This window comes from Lepus europaeus, chromosome 9 (assembly GCF_033115175.1).
Source record: "Lepus europaeus isolate LE1 chromosome 9, mLepTim1.pri, whole genome shotgun sequence".
In the NCBI taxonomy this organism is placed as follows: domain Eukaryota; kingdom Metazoa; phylum Chordata; class Mammalia; order Lagomorpha; family Leporidae; genus Lepus; species Lepus europaeus.
The window spans coordinates 59,395,358-59,414,761 of NC_084835.1; the positions used below are offsets into that span (position 1 = coordinate 59,395,358).

The following is a 19,404-nucleotide window of genomic DNA, read 5'->3' on the forward strand; positions in this document are numbered from 1 at the left end:
AGCCACACTTCCTTCTTGATGTTTGTTTGGTCACTTCTGGAAATTCCAGCCAAGTGTTTACTCAGTAAGGGCTATAGCATGCGCAGCCCCGTTTCCTGCTGTGGAGAGTCTGCAAGACACCTTCTGCCTCTAATTTGCCCTTCACTGCCTTCACGTCCTGAACCCACCCCCTTCCATTTGCTCGTTTTCTTTGCTATAATAAATTTGTGAATAGTTTCTGGAATTTTCACAGCAACACAGGGATTTTAAAAGAGAAAGATATTCTGTCCCTCAATGTCAATTTAAATTATTTTATTATAAAGCCATATATATATATATATATACACTCAACACTGTGATCCATGTTATACACATAATTGCTCATATAGTCTTAACTAAAACCAAAACATCTCAGAAATTCAAACAAGCTTAAAAATGGATGAGACTGACTGATTTGGCATGGATCATTTGAATCTGGTATGCATGTCTTTGCTGGATTTTATTAGGACCTACTCTGACCTCCCAGTCCACATTAGCCCATAAGAAACCAAAATGCACTTGCCTCAACTTTTGTTACTCCACTAAGTAATAAACTCCCTGGCTGCAAAAACCTGCTGCTCCTATCTTCTTTGTTTCAGCAACTTGCACTATACTGGGCATATGGAAGATAGTCAATAAATATGTGTTGACTGAATGAAGAAAAAATTTTTAACTGAATGAAAATTTTGCATATTGTGCCTGCTTATCTAAAAGGGTTGTGTGCCTCTGATTGGAATTACAGTTAGTTTTGCACTACAAGAAACAAGAGACCTAACTAGATTAAGCACTATTGGATTCATTATCTCACATGAAGAGAACTCCAGAGGTAGAGCAGTTCTAAGGTTATGTCCTCAAAATCTTAAATGCCTCCCATCTTTCTACTCCACCTACTCAGCTGTAACTCCTGTAAGGATCACAGGATGGCTGTAGCAATTCCAACTGTCTTAAACAGAGGACAGATAGAATTCTCAGCTCCCAAGATTTACAAGTGTTCCTCCTGTAGACCTTTTTTTTTTTTTTTAAAGATTTATTTATTTATTTGAAAGAGTTACACAGAGAGAGAAGGAGAGGCAGAGAGAGAGAGAGAAAGGTCTTCCATCCACTGGTTCACTCCCCAGTTGCCCACAAGAGCTGGAGCTGCACCAATCCGAAGCCAGGAGCTTCTTCTGGATCTCCCACGTGGGTGCACGGGCCCAAGTGCTTGGGCCATCTTCTACTGCTTTCCCAGGCCACAGCAGAGAGCTGGAGATGGAGCAGCCGGGACTTGAATCGGTGCCCACATGGGATGCCGGCACTGCAGGCGACAGCTTTACCCGCTATGCCACAGTACTATGCCCCCTCCCAGTAGACCTCTTTGTCTCATTGCATACATGTCATGGTTCTTGGAGAATGTAATGAGTTAACACCTTTAAGTTCTTTAAAAAAGTACCTAGTGCAGAGGGTAGGTGTTTGGCCTAGCATTTAAGAGGGTTCAAGTCCCAGCCATGTTCCCAGATTCCAGCTTCCTATTAAGGCAGACCCTGGGGGAAACAATATGGGATGGCTCTAGCAGTTGGGTCCCTGCCACCCATATGGGAGACCTGGATTGAGTTCCCAGCTGTGGCTTGGCCCAGCTCTGGCAGTTGCAGGCATTTGGGGAGTGAACCTGCGGTCTCAAATTTAAAAAAAAAAAAAAAAGTGCTTACTTAAAAAAAACAAAAAACAAAAAAACAGTGCCTAGTGCAGAGTAAGTGCTCAGTGTTAGCTTTCATCAGTTGTTCTTCCTAGAGAGTGGGGCTGCTCTTCCTCCCAGTTGTCCAACCATTGTTCCTGGGCACAGACCAACATGGACAACAGTGGTATCAGGAGTTAGTGACCCAATGCCATGGTGTGATTGCAACCAGCTTGCTACATACCAGCAGCAAACATGATGACTGCCTGGTTAGGTATGTTCCACTCTACTAAAGTAGTGCTACTACCATACACCCAGGGAAAATGGCCCTAACTGTAGTGGTCAGCCCTTCAAATAAAGCAGATGTGGGTTACTGGGAGCTAGAATGAAGTCTAGAAGATGTCCAAATGTGGAGTCTTTGGCTCTCTTGTTCTTACGATTTCTTCTCCATTTAAACCACCACGTATGCATTGTTTGAGGACATTGTGTAATGAGCACCATGAGCTTCGTAAACAGACAGACTTGTGTTTGAATTCTGACCTCATCGCTTAGTGGATTCTGTGAAGCTTCAGTCCTCAGCTTCTGAAAGTATACTTAGAGTATTAAATCATTCCGACGATGGAAGATGATTAACATGGCCTCAAGTATGCAGGGAGGGTACGAAAAAGCTTCACTTCTTCCTAGTGTCTGACAAGGTGGCCTGTTCCATCCATGGAATACTTTAGTCAGGATTCTAAACTGTAATTATCTCCTAAGTCATATTGTACCTACTGAAGCAACCACTGGCAGATTGTGTACTCTGCTTTTCAGCATGCCCACACATAACGCAGTTGACCTGCCCATCTTGCTGGGGTTTCTAGTAAGTTATGTGAGTTGCATGCCCAGTCCTGCTTTGCAGGAGGAAGAACTCAGAGCCAGTTGTGAAGTCAAAACTCAGTAGAAGGATGGGTTGGGCATTTGATGCAACTGTTAAGCTCTGCTTAGGATATCTGCACCCCCCCAATCACACGCAGTGCCTAGGTTCAAATCCCAGCTCTGCTTCCAGTTCCACCTTCCTGCTCATGTGTACCCTGGGAGGCAGGAGTGATGGTTCAAGTGACTGGGTTCCTGCCACCCACGTGGGAGAACTGAATTAAGTTCCTGGCGCCTGGCGTTGGCCTGGTCCAGCCTCAACTGTTTGTTGCAGATATTTAGGGAGTGAACCAGCAGGTGGGAATTCACTCTCTCTCTTTCTTTTTCTGCCTTACAAAACCAACAACAAACAAACAACAATAATATCAGTAAAAATCAGTGGAAGGGGAAAACAGGATAAGCTTATTGCTGAATGAGAGAGAAAATAGTATTTTTAACAAGAAATTTGAAAATGCAAATACAATGATTCAGTCACACACTAAACCAAAGTGCTAGACCTGTTTTATGCCAAGGTGGGAAGTGATATGAGGTTAGTGAAGTAGTTCATGATACTTCCAAATTCTTGCCAAGTTAATCTTGGATATGTGGATGTGTGGGACCAAAAGGGAAATGAAAATCAAACAGCAGTAACTTAACAATACAGACCTCAAGAATAGATTTTTTTTTTAAGTGTTTGTCTATTTGAGAGGTAGAGTTATATATAGACAGAGAGAGGGAGAGACAGAGAGAAAGGTCTTCTTCCATTGTTTCACACTCCAAATGGCCGCCACGGCTGGCGCTGCGCCGATCCGAAGCCAGGAGCCTGGTGCTTCCTCCCAGTCTCCCATGCGGGTACAGGGACCCAAGTACTTGGGCCATCCTCCACTGCCCTCCCGGGCCACATCAGAGAGCTGGACTGGAAGAGGAACGACCGGGACAGAATCCGGCGCCCATATGGGATGACGGCGCTGCAGGCAGAGGATTAGCCAAGTGAGCCACAGCGCCGGCCCACTGAAAGAATACTTCTTAAAAACTGTTTCCTAATTTAAGAAGTTCACTCCCAAAATGGCTGCAACAGCTGGAACTAGGCCTAGCCAAAGCCAGGAGCCAGGAGCTTCTAGGTCTCCCACATGGGTGCAGGGGCCCAAGCACTTGGGTCATCTTCTTCTGTGTTCCCAGGCCATAGCAGAGAGCTGGATCAGAAGTGGAATAGCCGGGACTCAAACTGGCACCTCTATGGGATGCTGGAGCCACAGGTGGATACACAGCCCAATATGCCACAGTGCTGGTCCCAAATCTAGCCTACGTGGTCTAATAGAAGAGTCTTTAGAGCAGGTTGAAATTGGTCAGAAAACACTTTCAGTCATCTCCTGTACATGGATATTTTCAAGACTCCATGCAGTGCACGCAGGAACTAGGGCACTGAAGTTGCATAGGCAAAAGATCATAGCCCTTTCTGGGAAAACCTCACATGCCCTAGCAGGATAAGATTATAATAGAGTGTCTGAGCAATGTGAGTGGGCACTGTGAGGAAGGCGTGCCTAAGTCTTCTTGGAGAGTCAGGGTGTGGGACACTTCGATTGATGCTTGAAAGGTACATGTGAATTTGTCATAAATAGAGATTCTTAGAAGTAGGTTTCTTGAGCGTTTTTACCTGAAAGAAGTGAAAGATAGGGGCTGGTGTTGTGGCACAGCAGGTTAAGCCACCATTGCAATGCCAGCATCCCACATCAGAGCACTGGTTCAAGACACAGCTGCACTGCTTCAAATTCAGCTTCCTGCTAATGTTCTTGGGAAGGCAGTGTAAGATGACCCTGAGGCCTTGGCTCAATAGGCTAATCCTCCGCCTGAGGCGCCGGCACACCTAGTTCTAGTCCCGGTCGGGGCGCTGGATTCTATCCTGGTGGCTCCTCTTCCTGTCCAGCTCTCTGCTGTGGCCTGGGAGTGCAGTGGAGGATGGCCCAAGTGCTTGGGCCCTGCACCCACATGGGAGACCAGGAGAGGCACATGGTTCCTGGCTTCGGATCAGCCCGGTGCGCCAGCCGCAGCGCAACAGCTGCAGTGGCCATTATGGGGTAAACCAACGGAAAAGGCAGACCTTCCTCTCTGTCTCTCTCTCTCACTGACCACTCTGCCTGTCAAAAAAAAAAAAAAAAGACCCACCCATGGTGGGAGACCCAGCTGAAGGTCCTGGCTCCTGGCTTCAGCCTGGCCCAGCCCTGGCTGTTACAGCCATCTGGAGAATGAATCAGCAGATGGAAGATTCTCTCTCTCTCTCTCTGTCTCTCCCTCTCTCTCTGTTACTCTGACCTTCAACTAAATAAATAAATGAAATAAGTCTTTTTTAAAATGAAAGATAAGCATTGTTTAAGAGCAGCTGGAAAGACAAGGTGGCAAATAATAACCTCCTAAATGGATTCTGCCAATTAAAGGAAAAAAAGGTTAGGTTAGAGGAGACATTTTCCGCCTTCCTCTGGGCCAGCTCCCTAACACCTCATTTCAGTGCATACTAACAGAGGTATTTGTTCATGCTGGGGCCTTCACTGTCCTTCCCAGGAGCAAAATGCTTTTGGCAGAGGGACTTGCATACTGTATGTTAGTGTCAAGATGACATGGTTGCTTGTTAATGTCAAGATGACTCATATGATAGACTCCTCAAGCCAGAGAAGGAGATACTGTGTCAGGGCCTTGGAAAGACAGGAACTGTTGTATGGATTCTGAAATAGTCCGATTTGATGGGCCCTGGTATCAGCATTTGAGAGCAGGAAAGACTAGAACATATCTGGTCCAATCTCCTTAACTTACAGATTAAAAGAAAAGTTACCAAGGTTATGAAGAAGTTAAACAACTGTCTTCCTCATGAATAAGTGATTGTCTGCAGTGTTGTGTGGAATGGTGCTCCAGTATTGCTCTAAACCTCAGTGGAACGACTGCTCTTGTTCATCTGGAGAGCAGAGAAGCAGAGCCTGTTCCTCACTCTTGCTCGTGTGCTTCTTGTGTTTATATAGTCAAAGGTCAAAAATTGACTAAGAACAGATGAGCCCTTTCCTTTTGCATCATTTTTTCAACTTTTCAAGGGGCTTAAAATAAACGATCATTTTCCATTATTTACTTAAGGGATTTGTTTTGTAGAATGTGCAGATCTTGGGAACCCCCTGCCGTACTTACGAAGTATGATTCTTACTCATCCATCAACGAGTAAGGAATGCCAGTACAAAGATGTGTGGTTTGACTCACCCAAAATGGAATGAAAGGGCTGAGTTGGCCAATAATGTTCGTGACTTTCCATAAATCTCTTATGTGGATAGAATCAGGAAATTACTCTTCCTTGAGACGTAGGATGATAGACAAATGCATCTTCCTTTCTCAGGAACCCACACAAAAGGCTGGCTCCTAAGATAGGCTCAGCAGGTCAGTTTGACTTTGTGTAATCAGGCAGGCCCACACCGTATGATGCAAGAGAATGGAAAGTGGGAGGATTAGTATCACTTCATAAACACGTAAAGTGATTAGAGAAATCTGAAGTTTAACCAAAAGCCTCAATCTTCAACAACTGTCATGATGAGAAAAGTCACAAGAAGCCATATGAAGATACCCATTGAAAATACTCCAACTGAAGCTGAATCTGGTTTTGCAAGTAGGCTGTCTTTGTAAATATTGATTTGGCTAAAACAGAAGGAAACAGCTCAAGAAGAGTTTTGACACTTTTATGGCATTTCTCAATGAAACAAGACATGTTTATTGAAGGGAAGATGGAAAGGAAAAGAACAAGAGAAGGAGCAAAAAATAAAGAGACGGGGGAAAGAAAGAGGGAGGGTGGAGTAGAGAGAGAGAAGGAGAGGGAGAGACTGAGAGAATAGGATATCAGTCCTAATCCCAAGGATTAATTTCTCTTAATCAATGGACTTCCTTTTCTAACCAGCATTTCATCTGAGGAAAATGATAGGAGAGTGGATGCATTAAAACCTACTGCAGACCCGGGCTTACAAAAATATGTAGTTGTTCTCATGTATGGAAGACTGTGCACAGATTTTCCAAGGATTCACTCTTCTGCTGAACCCCCAACTCCAAATCTCTGTGGGGTGCTGCTCCACAGGGTACCTGCAGCCTAAATCCTTTCTCGTCAACCTCTCTAGATAAACCTAGATTCTATATTCAACTTACCCACTGACTAGACTGTAGGCATTCATTCTTGTCTTTTTTAAAAAAGATTTATTTATTTATTTGAAAAGTAGAATAACGGAGAAAGACAGAGATCTTCCATCTGCCGGTTCATTCCCCAAATGGTCACAATGGTCACAATGGCCAGGTCTGGGCCAGGCAAAAGCCAGGAGCCAGAAAAGCTACTTCTGGGTCTCCCACATGGGTTGAATAGGCCCAAGCACTTGGGCCATCTTCTGCTGTCTTTCCAGTCAGATTAGCAGGGAGTTAGATCAGAAGTACAGCAGCTAGGACCTGAACCAGCGCCTATGTGTGGCGCTGGTATTGCAGGCAGAGGCTTAACCTATGCCACAGTGCTGGCCCCTAGGCACTCATTCTGAATGTCATATAAATGCGGGTTTTACTGGATAGTTTCTATTTGTCCATGTTGTGGGTTCTCTTAGATTAGCACTTTGAAGCCTATTATTGAAAAAATAAATATGGGATGAGCAGTTAGCCTAGTGGTTAAGACAACAGTTAAGATGCCCATTTTGAGGCTGGCATTGTGATATTGTATCCTCTCTCTGGGAGCTTTCCAGAGTCATGAAGATAGCAGTTTTGATGCGGGTTGTAGCAAATACAGCCGATGCTCTATCACTTCCAGGCCCTCGCTGTCACAGCACAGGCCAGGGCAACCCACTGCAACACCCACTTTCTACCCAAGTGCATCCTCCAGCACTGACCATGGGAATGGGAGGGAAAACCCCTCCTTATCTTCCTTGCATGCGATGACTCTGAGTGTGTTCTATGCTGTCATCTAGGGGCCCTGAGCCCTGTGTACTCACAGGAATAACCCTTCAATAACACTTCACCCCCAAAGTAAACTACCTGGACTCAAACCCTGCTTTCAAAAGTGGCTCCTGGGGATGCCCGACTGAAGATGCTGATGAACAAAGAGACGCAGGCAGAAGGCTTAGGCCCTAGCTTTGTTGATTTACTGCTCCTGGAGCTGTCTTGCTCTAGCACTCCAGAAAGAGCTGGACTTAGTTAAATGGGATCTGGTGGAACAGGCTGAGCCCTGTGCTGGTGCTGAGTGCAAATCAGGCTCCAGGGCAGTAGCTGAAGGGCGTGGTAAGCAGAGCTTTCAGATTACGTAAGCAGCTGGCTCAGAGATCTGGCCTGCTGGAGTCTGGTACTGTTCAGACAGGAGAGCACAGTGTCAGGCGAGTTCAGGTTATATTTGGGTGTCCAGGCAACCAGGCGGGGACAGGAAACATTGTCAGCAGGGAGCTGGACTCGGACGCTTGGTCAGGGGCAGAGGGATCTTCCCATGCCTGAGGGTGAACTGCAGGAAGCAAGCAAGGCCCAGTCTTCAGGGCGACTTTGGTACTGGACATGAAACAGCACAAGCACTGAGCCACAGGAGCAGAGGGAGGCCAAGTCCAAGACCAGGGGCGTGGAAACAGTGATGAAGCACATGGGCCTCGGAATCTGACCATCCGTGGTTTGAATCCTTGCTTCTCAGCTTTCCAAGAGGATGACGCTGGCTGGCTTCTTCAGCCTTTCTGAGCTCAGTTTTTCTCCTTGGTAGAATGGGAATGTCGGTCTGTCTGTCACAGGGTTGCAGCGGGATTTGAATGATGTAAATACAAAGGGAGAGAAGGAGGTCGGTGTATCACTCTCCAGCTGTGTAAGCACGCCTTGGAGAGGCCACCCTTCCCTCTGGAACCAGTATTTGCTTTGAACACAGAAAGAAGGTGATGGTGTTCTAAGGGTGTGAGTGATCAAAGAACCCTGTCATATCCTTTGTCACTCAAGTTGTGTTTCTGCATCCGACAACCACTTTTGCTGAAAATGATGTATTCCAGGCAGAGGGTCCAGGAAGGCAGCATGACTGGAGTGATGACTGGGGTAGTAAGCAGGTGGGCAAACCCTGAGAGCAACAACATGTGTGTAAGCATGTATGTGTGTTTGTGTGTGTGTGCATGCCAGAAAAGTGTGGGTTTAGTGAGTGAGGGGGAAGAAAGAAAGCAAGGCTGGAGAGGTCTTCAGGGAATTGGATCTTGGATTCCCTGCTAGGGTCTCAGCATTCAGTCCGGGTGATGAGTGGAGAGGTTCGAATACTTCCTGCCTAAGGTCTGATTAGCCGTGGAGTCTGGATGAGGTCGAGATGAGGATCAGATTTCCTGGCAGTGTGAAGGGGAGGGCTGGAGAAGCAGTGGACTTGGAAAAGCTCAAAGCCAGGCTTCAGTGCCATGGCACCCACACGGCTGGGCAGTAACCATCTCCTGCAGCAGGGTGACAGCCACAATGTTGGACTCCAGGGAAGTCTCAGAGAGCGATGGAGACAGACACTGGCCAGCATGCAGACGTGGGTCGGTGTCTGCTGAATAGCAGTCCCATCTCCTTAGGATGGGCGTTTGGGGCAGTAGCGAAGCTTTCCCTGAGTACACCTGTGTTCCTTATCTGAGTGCTTGGGTTTGAGTCCCGACTCTGCTCTCCGTTCCAGTGTCTGCTAATGCATGGCCTTGGGAAGAAGCAGGAGATGGCTCAAGTACTTGTGTCCCTGCCACCCACATGGGAGACCAGGATTGAGTTCCTGGCACCAGGATTCAGCCCAGGACCAGCCCTGAATGTTACTGGCATTGGGGAGTGAAACAAGCAGATGGAGGATATTATCTCTCTCTCTGTCTCTCTGTCTCTCCGTCTCTCTGTCTCTCTCTCTCTCGCCTTTCCAAATACATAAAATAATAAGAAGCCAAAAACAAACAAAAATCCAATCCTGTCTCCAGGGGTCTTCTACATAGCCCCAGGAACAGACAAGAGTTTACTTCAAAAAGTTGAAGGAAAAATGGAATCAAAAGATACATTTATTTCGGTACAAAAAAATTTGAAATCCAGGTATAGGTTTTCATAATACAATTTTCCATGAACTTGTTGAAGACCCCTCATCTCTGTTGGCACTCCAGGTAGTAATTAGCACGTGGAATTTGTGGAAAGTTCTGTGCCCAAGATTCACAGTATCAGGCAAAATTCGTATCAGGCATGTTAGAAAGGACTGTGGAGGATGGCCCAAGTGCTTGGGCCCTGCACCCCATGGGAGACCAGGATAGGTACCTGGCTCCTGCCATCGGATCAGCGCGGTGCGCTGGCCGCAGCACGCTACCGCGGCGGCCATTGGAGGGTGAACCAACGGCAAAGGAAGACCTTTCTCTCTGTCTCTCTCTCACTGTCCACTCTGCCTGTCAAAAAAAAAAAAGAAAGGACTGTTTCAAATAAACATAGGAGCTTTCTCAGAAATGTAGTTATTTAATCACAATACTCATGATGCCTGTTTCAACTACTCTAGCCTTAAACCGACCTAGAAATCTGGAGGGGAAGGACGGCGCTGCAGCTCACTAGGCTAATCCTCCGCCTTGCGGCACCAGCACACCGGGTTCTAGTCCCGGTCGGGGCACCGATCCTGTCCCGGTTGCCCCTCTTCCAGGCCAGCTCTCTGCTGTGGCCAGGGAGTGCAGTGGAGGATGGCCCAAGTCCTTGGGCCCTGCACCCCATGGGAGACCAGGATAGGCACCTGGCTCCTGCCATCAGATCAGCGCAGTGCGCCGGCCGCAGCGCGCCTACCACGGTGGCCATTGGAGGGTGAACCAACGGCAAAAGGAAGACCTTTCTCTCTGTCTCTCTCTCACGGTCCACTCTGCCTGTCAAAAATAAAAAAAAATTAAAAAATAAAAATAAAAGAAATCTGGAGGGGGAAAAATATCAAGTTGTATTTTCTCCAAAGAAAACTTATTTTTGGGCTGACAGATAATTGTTTTAAATGCCACATAAATCAACGGAGTGTGGTTTCCTTTAGGAAAGCTGGGGGAAGACTGAAGTCACTCCGCAAGCCCACTCTGCCCCTGCGGGGTCCGATGGCCCTGCTCCTGCTTTGGAATGTCAGCTTCCTAAGCTTCCCCGGCTTCTGAACAGCAATAGCGAAACGCACGGGTCTTTCACTGCCACAGCTGGCTCCAGATATAATCACTAAACCATGCCTGAGAGGACCCAGTAACCCTGGGGAAGTACAAGTGTTTATTTTTAAAAAGTTACTTTTTTCTAGTTTCATGAAAAAGCTTTTACAAAGTTTGGTTTTAAACCATATGCAAATATGTCATCTCCGAATATTTGGGCAAAGTTTTTTTTTTTTTTTTTTTTCTATTTTGAGTCTCTTAACATAGGCATGGCTTTGCTTCAACTAAAGCTGATTCTAAGAACACAGAAATCGGTACAAAGGATAAGGTTAATATGGGAACCCGGACAGCCTAAAACCAACTGAGCAGGTGCCTTCGAGGAAACACTGGTCTGAAATGTAACACACAGTTGCAAGTCCAGGTCACTGCTGTAAAAACAAACACACTTCCCTATGTAAACATGACTGTGGAGTTGTTGTTTTCTATCTTAGTGTTCTGGTTCCTGCTGAATGAAGAGTAAAAGCCCAATTAAGTACAGTCTTGAGTGCACACCCTTCTGCTATGTGACAGAGTTAGATTCTAGTTCTCCATCAAAAGGGACTGAGGGGCCGGCGCTGCGGCTCAACAGGCTAATCCTCCACCTTGTGGCGCCGGCACACCGCGTTCTAGTCCCAGTTGGGGCGGCGGATTCTGTCCTGGTTGCCCCTCTTCCAGGCCAGCTCTCTGCTGTGGCCAGGGAGTGCAGTGGAGGATGGCCTAAGTGCTTGGGCCCTGCACCCCATGGGAGACCAGGATAAGCACCTGGCTCCTGGCTTCAGATCAGCACGGTGCGCCAGCTGTAGCACGCAGGCTGCGGTGGTCACTGGAGGGTGAACCAACGGCAAAGGAAGACCTTTCTCTCGGTCTCTCTCTCTCACTGTCCACTCTGCCTGTCCAAAAAAAAAAAAAAAAAAAAAGGGACTGAGGGATCCATGGCTGCCATCATGGACCCCCATCCAGTGGCCCGCAGGTGAGAGAGGCAGAGAAGGAAGAAAGGGCTTCACAGGTTCCCTGAGAACCCTGCTTCCATCACAGCACATATATTCCTGCGGCCAAGAGGCGTTGTGTGGTTTGTCTGTTTAATGAGGTTATATTTGGAGAGATGCTATGATTTGAGTGTGTCCTCTCCCAAATCTGTGTTCAAAGTTAATGACCGTTATGGTAGGACTGTTATATTTGGAACAGCGAATTACAGAAGACGCCAAAGTCTCTGGGCAGAATTATGGAATCTTTATTTCTGAAAGCCAGCATGTGCTCTCCAAGTCATGCAGCCCAGTTGAGCTCAGGTGTAAGCTTTTAAAGGCAAAAACCACATCTTGTTGGAAGTTAATTACAAAGCCAAGCATTTGTTACAGAAGCTAGAACAAGCAAGGTTACACTTATCTTGGGGGGGGGGGGGGAGGCATCCAATAGAACTTAATGTAAACAAACCTTACAGATAACATTCTTATAAGATTAGTTTTTGAGTAGATAGCATTTGTGGGACTGGTTAGAAAAAAATAGAGGACACTCAGGGACAAAGTGGAGTGACTCTGGTCAGGCCATAGCTCACTGGCAACTCAGGATTAAGAGGTGGAGCCTGTGCAGCCTTTGGAGCAGTGCTTAAATCATGAGGGCTTAGTGCCTTTTAGAAAGGTTGGAGTGGTGGGCGGTGCTGTAGTGTAGCGGGTAAAGCCACTTCCTGCAGTGCCGGCATTGCATATGGGTACTGGTTCAAGTCCTGGCTGCTCCACTTCCAATCTAGCTCTCTGCTATGGCCTGGGAAAGCAGTAGAAGATGGCCCACCTACTTGGGCACCTGCACCCACCTGAGGGCCAAATGAAGCTTCTGGTTCCTGGCTTCCACCTGGCGGCCATCTGGGTCGTGAACCAGTGGATGGAAGATCTCTGTCTTTGTCTCTCCCTCTCTCTCTGTGACTCAGACCTTCAAATAAATAAATAAATACATCTGTAAAAATAAATGAATAAATTAAAGGGGCTGGAAGGAACTGGCTTGGGCCCTTGGCTTTGCCTCACTTCCGCCCTCTGGAGGACACAGCACATCCTGGAAGTGGAGAGCAGCCCTCACCGGAGGCCACACTGCTGACAACTTGATCTTAGACTTCCCAGGCTGTGCAGCTGTGAGAAGTAAGTTTCTATCGTTTTTGTCCGAGGCATTTCGTTACAGCAGCGCAAAAGGACTCAGACAGGAGGTGCATGTTCAGATGAACTTGACCAGTCCCGTATCCAGTCTTTTTCTTCAAAACACCACTCTTTGAGCTTCTTTCAATGTCAGAGAGCTGGGTTTTACACCAGTGCCGTGTGTGTCTCTCTCAGACGCTGCTAGTGCTGTGGTGTCTGTGAATGACACGGGCTCTCACTGCAGCCTCTCCTAGAGCAACGGTGCCCAGGTGGATGCTGGGCACCTGACTGTAATCAGATACTTTTAGTAAAACTAACAACATTCAGATGAAACACAGGTCCTGTTTCCCCCTCCCCAATTGCCTTCTCCTACTTTTCTCTCTGGAGACAGCTCCTGGGAGTATCCTCCCAGAACACGATTCTTTTTATTAGGTATATATGTATCCGTCGTCAACATACATGGTGTTTGCCATCTAAAATGCTTTTACCATATTGCATGAATATTTATGGAACCTGCTTCTTTTTCTCCCAGTGCTATATTTTTGTGAGCTATGCTAATACGATATTTTTAAAAAGATTTATGTATTTATTTGAAAGTCAGAGTTACACAGGGAGAGAAGGAGAGGCAGAGAGGGAGAGAGAGAGAGGTCTTCCATCCACTGATTGACTCCCCAGTTGACCGCAATGGCCGGAGCTGTGCCAATCCGAAGCCAGGAGCCAGGAGCTTCTTTTGGGTCTCCCACGTGGGTGCAGGGGCCCAAGGACTCAGGCCGTCTTCTACTGCTTTCCCAGGCCATAGCAGAGAGCTGGATCAGAAGTGAAGCAGCCAGGACTCAAACGGGTGGCCATATGGGATGCTGGCACTGCAGGTGGTGGCTTTAACCTCTACACCACAGCACTGGGCCCGCTCATATGTTAATACATAGAAACATGATTCATGTTTTTCAACTGCTATTTTAATATTCTTGGGAATACTTTATGGCTCATCCCCCTACTGATGGACATCTACATCGTTTCCAGCATTTTGGAGCTGTCATTTGTGTACATATTTGCAAGTTTCAGTAGAATAGGACTTTGTAGGTCATAAAGAACATAAAGTTTTAGCTTTACTGGATATCATTGATTTGATATCAAAATAGTTGTATCAATTTTCACTCCCACTAGTAAAATAAGTTCTCATTTTCCATGTTCTTTCCAATTTTTCATACTGTCTAAATAAATATACTGTAGACAGATGAGTGTGCCATAGTACCTAATTTTAATTTATCTCTGTAATTACAGTGAGACAAATTTTGTTTTCCTTTTTTGCTCCTCACTCATATATTTTAAAGCATATTTATTTGAGTAGCACAAAGTCAGAGACAGAGAGTGAGCAAGCCCAAACTTGTTTACCCTCTACTAGAAGAAACCAAGATTTGGGAACTCAATCCAGGTCTCCCACGTGGTGTCAGGGACTTAAGTCTTTGAGCCGTCACCACTGCCTCCCGGGGCTCTCATTGGGAAGAAGCTAGAATTGGGAGCTGAACCTGGGCCCCCTGATGTAGAGACACCTGTGTCCTAATCAACATAGTAACTGCAAGGCTATTTAAAAGATTAATTTTTTACTTGTTGACTTTTTACTGTGTATATTATAGATACTATTACTTTGTTTTCAAAAGGCAGAATGACAGAGAGAGAGGGAGAGAAAGGAAGAGAGAGACCTTCTGTCCTGTGGTTCAAATGCTGGCAACAGCCAGGGCTGGGCCAGGCTGAAATTAGGAGCAAGGACCTCTACCTGGGTCTCTCACATGGGTGGCAGCGACCCAAGCACTTGGGCCATCGTTTGCAGCTTTCTCAGGAACATTAGTAGGAAGCTGGATTGGATACAGAGTAGTCAGGACTTGAACCCCTGCTCTGATATGGGATTCAGGTACTTAACCCCCTGTACCACAGTGCTGGCCCTTATAGCTTGATTGTTAACCTAAATTTTAATTTAAGCCATTTTAGTGTCATTTATAAAATACAGCAAATATTTCTTATGATTTTTTTTGTCTTAAGAGCCTGGTTAACTCAAGGTTATGAAGGTAATATCCATATTTCCTTCTAATCATATGAGCATTTTATTTTATATTCTCTGTAGTTACATCTGTAACTTACCTTTGAATAGACTGTTAGGTGAGGATCTAATTTTACTTATTTATATATAGGAAATCATTTTTTCTAATACTTTTCCTTTTACAATGGAAGTAGTTTCAATGTGTCTTTTTATTTCATAACCAATGTGTTATCATTGTTGAAATTCAAGGCATGGCTGTCTTCTGGAGAGGCCCTGGGGGTAGGAGTTTCCAAGTGAGTTGACTCAGGATTCTGTAGGTCAAAAATTGAGACAGGGCACAGTGGGGACTGCTTGACTCTTCTCTACAATGTCTGGACCACCAGCTGGGAGGTGACTCAACAGCTGGGGATGACTTAGTGGCTGGAATCATCTAGAGTTGTCTTGACTTACACTGCTGGCAGATGACACTGCCTGACACTAGAACCTCAAACTGGGCTGTCAGCCATACGGGTCCAGCTTCCTCCTGGCATGGCAAGTATCCCAACAGAACCTGGCAGCAGCATCATGGCCTTTTCTAATCTAGTCTTGGAGGTCAGACAGCATCATTTCTGCAACATATAACTATGGGAGCTGTCACAAAGCCTCCCAGGCTCCAGAGAAGTGGATTTAGACATGATTTCTTGGAGAGAGTGGTAACAAGCTTTTTATTTATTTATTTGAGAGTTAGAGTTACAGACAGACAGAAAGACAGGTCTTCTATCTACTGGTTCACTCCCCAAATGATCGCAAAGGCTGGTACTGAGCTGATCCAAAGCCAGGAATTTCTTCTAGGTCTGCCACGCAGGTGCAGGGGCCCAAGGACTTTGGGCCATCTTCCACTGCTTTCCCAGGCCATTAGGAGGGAGCTAGATTGGAAGGGAAGTAGCCAGGACAGGAACTGGTAGCCATTATGGGATGCTGGCACTGCGGGTGGAGGCTTAGCTTACTACACAGTAGCGCTGGCCCCGGAGGCAACAAGCTTCTTAAAGGGCATATATAATGGGAGATGCTGCTTGACCATCTTTGGAAGAGTCACCTGCTGTAGGAGGTGAGCCCAGGAAGCACTGGGGAGGGGAGAAATGCCAATAAAAGGATACATTAAAGAGAAGATTAAATAGGTGGGCCAGCGCCGTGGCTTAACAGGCGGCGCTGTTGGCCATTGGAGGATGAACCAACGGCAAAAAGGAAAACCTTTCTCTCTGTCTCTCTCTCTCACTATCCACTCTGCCTGTCAAAAAAAAAAAAAAAAAAAAGATTAAATAGGTGGGCAACTGGGCTCATTCATGCTGGGGAGTGCATAAAGAACCATCATGTACCATGAACCCAGATTATCCCTTGGAGGGAAGAGAGAATGGGTGTTTATTCACTGACTCCTGTCTCTCATCGATGGAGGGAGATCTGAGGATGTTAACTGTATGATATTTCTAAATTGCCTGCACTTGAACTGAGCAAGCATCTATGGACTCAGAGGCATGAAGCTGTCTGCTTAAGATGACCTGAGGGAGCTGGCGCTGTAGCGTAGCAGATAAAGCCACCACCTGCAGTGCCGGCATTCCATATGGGCACCAGTTCAAGACCTGGATGCTCCACTTCCGATCAAGCCAACTCCCTGCTTATGGCCTGGGAAAGCAGTAGAAGATGTCCCAAGTTCTTGGGCCCCTGCACCCACGTGGGAGGCCCGGAAGAAGCTCCTGGCTTCGGATTGGCACAGTTCCGGCTGTTGTGGCCATCTGGGGAGTGAACCAGCGGATGAAAGACCTCTCTCTCCACCTCTTCCCCTCTCTCTGTGTAACTCTGACTTTCAAGTAAATAAATAAATCTTAAAAAAAAAAAAAAAAAAGATGACCTGAGAAGGTGCCCAAAAGAATAAAGGCAGGAAACCAATCCATTTGTTTTCTGTCCAAAACAGACCAATCCTCAAATAATTATTAAAATTATGAAAAAATACATTATAAAGTTACCTGAAATTTTATTTCTTTATGATTGTCATGATAGATAAGTTCAATATCATTTATCAACTAGTTCTCCCTTTCCCCACTTATTTATAAAAAATATCTCTGTCATACAAGGAGAGTACTTTTGCCGTATTCAGGCAAGTTCTAGAGAATCAATTCTAGATTTGAATATAATTTAAAATATCAATTTGAAAGATTTTCAAGTTAGAGGTCAGCATATGATTGATCACCTGACCTCATTTAGCAGTGTCAATAAGTAAAAAGAGGCCGGCGCCGTGGCTTAACAGGCTAATCCTCCGCCTTGCAGCGCCGGCACCCCGGGTTCTAGTCCCAGTTGGGGTGCTGGATTCTGTCCCGGTTGCCCCTCTTCCAGGCCAGCTCTCTGCTATGGCCCGGGAAGGCAGTGGAGGATGGCCCAAGTCCTTGGGCCCTGCACCCGCATGGGAGACCAGGAGAAGCACCTGGCTCCTGGCTTTGGATCAGCGCAGCGCACCGGCCACAGTGCAGTGGCCATTGGGGAGTGAACCAATGGAAAAGGAAGACCTTTCTCTCTGTCTTTCTCTCTCACTGTCCACTCTGCCTGTAAAAAAAAAAAAAAAAAAAAAAAAAAAAAAAAAAAAGAAAAGAAAAAAAGAAAAAAAAATAGCAGATGGAAAATCTCTGTATCTCTCCCTCTCCTTCTCTGTCTCTGGGGAAAACAAAACAAAACAAACCGAGATACATCTCTCCTGACTTGGTTGTCTTCTGCATCTTCTCCTTTTGACACAACCTAAAACCAAACTGGCAGAAAAGAAGACCACCACCAAAAGGCGACACCAGTGTGTCAGTGCGACTGAATGCCTAGCCCCTGTGCCTGGTGAGGCCGTGTAGACCCAGGTGGATTGAAGTGATGTCTTTCCAAGGCACAAGGAATGCAGCCCGACACTGACGAGCCCCAGTGACCCTTGCCCATCCGCCACCTTCATAGTCAAGGCGAGCTTGCAGCTAGGCTGTTCTGCTGCTATCACACATCAGACGTTGGAGCTGGGAAGCTGCTTTCCTGGAGAACACTCCCTAGGAGGAAGGAGGCTGTGTGTGCTTCGGAAACAACTTCTAGGGTTTTTTAGCAAGCAAAGATTTGCCGTTGTGTGGTTTGCTTTGTCTCATCTTTAAGACACGGTATTTTCAGCTAGCATGGGGCTGTGACCACAGTCATTGTACCTGACCTCTCTCCCTATGGGCAGGAATCAGGCAGAGCTCATGCTTTCACGAAAGCCACTCAGCCACCTAAGCAGAACTAACACGGCTAGAAGAGCAAGCAAGTTGTCATTTACAGAAATCCATAAGCCAGCAGTTTCTTTTAACCACAGCATTTTTTCCCTCCTCTGGCCCAGTCTGCTGATGCAGCAGCAGCGGTGTGCACTGCAAACGCTTAGCTTCCTGCTGCCATTGGCTGCGCTTCGGCTGAGAATGGGGCCTTTGAGGACGTTTTGTTCCATGTGTGTGAAGCATTGGCTATGCCGCTGGGTTGCAAGTCTCTAAAGGCGTGGATCCCTCCTCCTTCCCCCCTCTCTCCTATGGGGTCCGATGCGGTATTCTGTTGTTATGTTCAATTATGATGTGTGGAATGAATGTGTGAGTGAAGAAGTGAGCGACTGCATACATATTTCCAGGCTCCCGTTTTCTAAACTCAGCGGTGCGTAGTAGACAGGATCCATTTCAATCACAAAGAGGGATCTGTGGCAAAGCTGAAATGAAAAGATGAGAGCAAGAAATAAAGCTGAGATAAGTATTAAGAAATACGTTTCTGTCTTATTTTGGTAGATATAACAAGAAATTAAGCTGAGATAGCTAGGATAAATATACTTATGTCTTATGGTAGTTATAATAAGAAGTAAAGCTGAGATAGATATGAGAAATATATTCATGCCTTATTATGTTAAGTATCATAAGAAATAAATTTGGGAATAAGACCCAGAGAGATGGAAGCAGGGGCCAAGAGTTCACCAATTCCCTTGTGAAGGTGACTTAGATGTGTGCAGATGAAAGTATATTACAGGGTTTTTATGTGTATGTGTACAAGTAATATATATTATAGATTTAAGTCCACATGCATTTAGGTAATTATTGATTTATTTTGTGTAACATATACACATGTGTGACATATGTAAATGCATATATGTTTGTGTGACCTGTGTATGTGTGTACATATACGTATACACTAAAAAAGTAAATTATATACATGCATAGAACTGAATACATATACAAGGTGTTCATAAAAATTCATGAAATGTATATTATGAAAGCACTATGCATGAATATATTTTGCACCAAAATAAACATTTTTAAAAAAGATTTATTTACTTATTTGAAAGGCAGAGTTACAGAGAAAGAGGGAGAGACAGAGATCTTCCTTCCCATTCATTGGTTCACTCCCCAAATGGCCACAGAGGCTGAGGCTGAGCCATGCTGAGGCCAGGAGCCAGGAGTTCCATTCGGGTTGCCCATGTTGGTGGCAGGGACCCAAGCGGTTGGGCCATCCTTCACTGCTTTCCCAAAGCACATTAGCAGGGAGCTGGATTGG

General features: G+C 45.9%; 1 long non-coding RNA gene across 4 annotated transcripts in view; it reads left to right on the forward strand.

Moving 5' to 3' along the window:
- LOC133767141 (uncharacterized) overlaps positions 1-19,404 on the forward strand; it is a 74,606-nt gene that overhangs the window by 509 nt on the left and 54,693 nt on the right. The window lies entirely within an intron of this gene.